We start from the raw sequence: 5068 nt of genomic DNA on the forward strand, positions 1-5068 counted from the left end.
CCTGACAAAACATCTACTGGTAAAATCTAGTTGCCTATATAATATTATTACATTTTATGAAATCATTATTATTAGCCAAGTAATGAGGGAATAAAAGAGGAAACGAGTAAGGCAAAACATTAATCCTCAGCTTTGAAATACCTGCTGGAGATGCACCCATAGGTCACTGTATATGGTATTGCCATATGAAAATTGATTCATGTAGCTCTAGAAAAAAAAAATGAAACAACGTCAATATATTTTATATGTGTATGTGAATCATGTGATAATACTACGGCTCTGTTCAAACCAGCTTGGTCCACTGCATTAAACACAAACATGTGATTTTGCTTTGATATATGCACTAGGAAAGCCCATTAATTTAAATTGGCTGCTGGTGCATTACACTGCGCCAAAAAGTGTGCAACACAAATGTTGAACATGTAGTTTGAGCATCTATTTGGAATAAATGGGGCCACATACTCTATGAGTTTGTGTATTGGGGTGACTGAGCCATTATCATGTTCAAGAACTTTTTGTCTCCCACAGCTACCATGTGAAGTGCCAAGTACTGCCAAAATCTTCAAATCTAAGATTTGATCTGGGTCAGATGTTTTTATTGCTGTCTATTTCCCATCTTGAGTGAGTCATTGTCATTTGATCAACATATGTAAATGGAAAATCTCCCACTGGGCACAAGTGTTTTAGTGACAAGTGTCAAAGATGATATTTCCGTCACTTTAGGGAGATCTCAGAAGTTCTAACGTACTATCTTCCAGGTGGGTTCTGCAAAATCTGCTCCAAGATATTCCACGTAGGAGGCAAAACCTTCATTCAGCCAAAGATCATTCCACCATTCTATGGTCACAAGGTTCCCAAACCACTTTAATAGAAGCAGAATACTAACATTAGCAAATAATAATAAATTAATATTATTACAAACATCACTTTATGGAACACATGTACATTTCCCATGCAAAGCAATTGGCCTTATTTAATCAACCCCTTCCCACCCATCCCTGCAGCACATATTTATTATTGCTTCACACTCTTATCACATCAAATACCATAAGCAAAAAATAAATTAATAGAATCTAAAGCCCTATGCAAACTAAATCTTAAATGAATTGTAGCTTGATCAGGGCAATTTCTTGGCGCAGAGCTGACTCGGGTTCCTTGTGCAGAACTTACTTTAGGAACCTGTTTTGGGTCCTTAGCCCTCTTGCAGCAGTACACTTTGCACCTCCCTATGTCCGCTTCTGAATTTTCTGCCCTTCCAGATAATAATTGAACTGAATACAATCTCAATAAACTAAGTAAAACACGTAGGTCATTTTTAATTGATACTTTTTGTACACATTGGTACCAATCATTTTAGTGCCCAGTGTCTGCAAGTAGTATTTTTTGTTGCATGCCACAAAGTGTACTAAATGATGAATCCTCATCAATGTATTATTATAGGGAAGAGAAAATTTGATGTGTATAAAGAAAACTGTTTTTTATACAAATACACATATAGTTGAAATTGAATGTAGGCTGACCATGTGTAATAAACCTTCATCAAAACCTGCATCAGTTCCAACAATTTTTGGTTCTAATTTATTAAAATTCTCCAGATTTTTCAGTCCTGGACCACATTTATTCCAGGTTTTCTGGATCATTTGGCTCATATTTGTTGTTTAGGATCTGATTATTTGTATGTTAGTAGCCACTCCAACTTTAGAGAACTGAGGCACAAATGTATGTAGATTATATAAAAGATCAACTACTCTAAACTCTAAAGAAACTTGCTCTGTATTCTAATTGTTAAGCCATTCTCTATATTTAATTCATATTGATAGAGTTACATTACTGTTGTATATATGATGTTTGTTATTGAATTAAGGAAAGCACCTGATGAGCAAGTTCATGAGCAATAAGTGTGAGAACCCTCTCCTTGTTGCTGATGGAAGATTGCGTTTGATCCCAGAGAAGAGCGTTTTCTCTGTACGTCACCAGTCCCCAGTTCTCCATGGCTCCGGCACTGAAGTCAGGCAAAGCTATCTGATCTGCAGATTAAAACATATTGTTACGTTGTAGATCTGTTTGAACAGATTGTGACTATATGTTAAATTCATTTTTTGTTTCTTAATGCGTAAACAAAAAATAAAATCACTTTGAAACATAGAACAAAGTACATGAGTGGGTCATTATCCACATACCTGATTTGGGCAGAGGGTAGGGAACATTATAATAGCTCTCAAAAAATTCCAAAATTGGCTTTGTGACATTCAGTGCATATTGTCCTTGGCCCAGATCTATAGCTTTTTTACGTCCCCAAATTTTAACCTAAAACACAGCAAACAAATGTTAATATCATGCATAAACACAAGTGAGGTATTGTTCCTTGTGCTATAAATATTATATCACATTTGCCATTCATACACATCTGCTATCCTATAAATAGCCTTTGATTTGCTATTCGGCAGTTCATGTATGTTCATGTACACAGAAGTAAAGGGGACACTATGGACCTAATTTGGTAAAGTTCACCAGGACTGAAGAAGGTAAACTGTTATGAAAAACCTTGCTCCTGGATTGAAAACATTTGCCAAACAAAATAATTTTTAAGAAATCAATTCCATGTTTGCTGTATCACCCAGCTTCTTCTATAATATTCCATCATAAGTGGTCACAATTGGTTCTCTACCTGATGGACCAAACATTAGTCAAACCTTGGAAATCAATTATAAAGCAGCGAGTGTTTGCAAGAAAAATTGTGTTCTTCCACAAGTAATGCCACTTTTTCTAGTTTCCAGTTCTCTTGGTCTGTGCTGAAGCCATAGATTCCTACATGAACCAGTGGGTAGAATGAGCTGAAGGGTGACAGAAACTAGAATGCAAGTATAGCCGGTGTGTTATATTACACAGAATATTCCCTCTGATTTATTGAAGCTCTCCAACGCTGGAGAGTAGACACTTTCTTTAATGAAGCTGGGAGATCCAGCAAACCTGAACTGGATTTCGACAAAGTCATTTGCAGTTTGCTAGCAAATGTTTTCAATCTTGGACCAAATCTATTCGGTGTTTGCTGGATCACCCAGCTTCACTGATGAAAGTGTATCTTCTCCAGCCTTAGAGAGCTTTAATGAATCATGTAGTCTAGTAGAGCTATCATTAATTTAACTTGATGTATATTGCATATCTGTGTGCTAGTTGATAAAATGATAAAAATTCTTTGTGACTTACTGATGGGGTTCATATTGGACAGTGCTACATAGTTAGGCTTGTGTTTGAGAGTGATGCTGAAAGTTGCTTTCATTCCGGGCTCATCAAAGCATGGGAATGCCTTCCTTGCATCAGGTGCTTGCATTTGAGTGGTGGCGATGATTCTGTTAAAAAAAAAAAAAAAAAAGAAATTTACTGAAAAAACAACGACTGTATTACTAATTCTCAAACTCAATTGCATGCTTACAGTCACACCTAATTATATTTCAGTGTTGGAAATAAAGTTTAAACCCAATCAGCCTAAAAAATGTGAAAAGATCAAAAATTGAGTGGGTTGTTCAAGGCGTTGATTGTACACCTTGATTAAATTCTAATATTGAAATATGATAAAACTAATATAATTACATATATGAAACCAGAAGCATATTCAGCTTAGCTCTAGGTTCTACATGGAAAATGCTAAGAATTATCACGGAGCACCAACAAGCAGCCTATCGAACTTTTATCATTTACAAAAACTTCAGAGTCATGAATTGTTTTTTTAAAACAACTTACTTGGTTACACCATCTTCCACATATTCACTGCGGTAAAATCCTGCCAGATCATCTGCCAGTTCCCCGATAAAGTCTGTGTGAAGCGTGTATGTTTTACCACTTTGCAGATTCTCATTGAGGTGCAGCACCAAGTAATTGGTCTTCTCCACCAGCTTATGTGTGTGTGGCAGCCCCTATATTGTGACCCAACTTTTCCCTAACCACCCAAAAACAGCCGGGTGGTCACTGAAAAGTGCTGGGAGGTGCACCCGGTTAAAAAGTGCTGGGGAAAACACTGTTAAAATTATATATATTTTTTTGCAAATATCGGAAAAGAGCTCAAACAGGGTGCTGTAAATTTTTTTAGGTTATTATGTACTGTGTAACTCCTTGCTAGCCCTTCTGGTCGCCCCTAATCTTCATATTTTGCAGAGAGCTCCTAATTAAAAATGTTTTTGAAATGTGGATCAAGAGGGCAGGAATGAACCGGGGGAAGCAAAATAAAAGCCAGCCTTAACCTAGTATTGGTAACCTGGTAATATCCACATAAAAAGAATAAGGAATTAATATGTAATCAGCAGAGAATGTAGCCAATATTGGGCCCCAGTGGAGAACTGATTGGGGTCACCTGCCGAACAAACTTGGGGCCCTATGGGAGCCCCTGTTGGCTGGGGAGGGTCCAAAGCCCTTGTGTGCAGTGGCACAATTTGCACCTCCCTATTTCCTCCCTTTATGTAATCATAACAGACACCGTAAAACCAATGGTCAATCAACTGGTCACCAAACCAAAAACCAAAATAATTTGTATTTCCTTCCATTCAATCCCAAGATACTTTACAAAGGAATCTAATATCACAAAACTTCTAGTAGAATCTAATCCTAAATTTACCGTAGGTGGTGGGAGGTTTCTAGGTATATTTCCACTGAGTTAAAGAGTCATTCAACATTTAACTTTAAGGTTCTCATTTGGTGGTTATTATTCTGATTCTCATGTTTTCTATGTCACTCCAAACTGTTTTGAGATCTTCCTTTTTTTTGATTCCTCCTGTTCAATGGTTGCCCTAATGGGCCTGATTTATCAATGTAGTCATTTTACAATGTTTCTTGAAAGATGGTTTCCTAGACATATTAGGCCCGATTTATTAAAGCTCTCCAAAACTGGAAAAGATAATTTTCCATGGAATAACCTGGGTGAACCAGCAAACCTGGAATGCATCTGGACCAGGGTTGAAAACATATTCTAAAAAATAGCAAATGATTTTTAAATTTCCAATTTTGCTGGATGATCCATGATAGTCCTTCTTCTCCAGTCTTGGAGAGCTTTAATGAATCAGGCCTGATGCGTTAC

At 36.9% G+C, this 5068-nt stretch overlaps 1 long non-coding RNA gene across 1 annotated transcript; it reads right to left on the bottom strand.

Annotated features, from left to right (window-relative positions):
• Positions 1 to 748: 748 nt before the first annotated feature.
• LOC140344779 (uncharacterized) lies at positions 749 to 2303 on the bottom strand. Its single transcript, XR_011923668.1, has 3 exons — positions 2181 to 2303; positions 1873 to 2027; positions 749 to 862 (listed from the first exon to the last, which is right to left on the bottom strand). It is a non-coding gene; the product is annotated as an uncharacterized lncRNA (long non-coding RNA).
• Between the last annotated feature and the right edge of the window lie 2765 nt (positions 2304 to 5068).

This window comes from Pyxicephalus adspersus, unplaced genomic scaffold (assembly GCF_032062135.1).
Source record: "Pyxicephalus adspersus unplaced genomic scaffold, UCB_Pads_2.0 Sca8, whole genome shotgun sequence".
Lineage (NCBI taxonomy): Eukaryota > Metazoa > Chordata > Amphibia > Anura > Pyxicephalidae > Pyxicephalus > Pyxicephalus adspersus.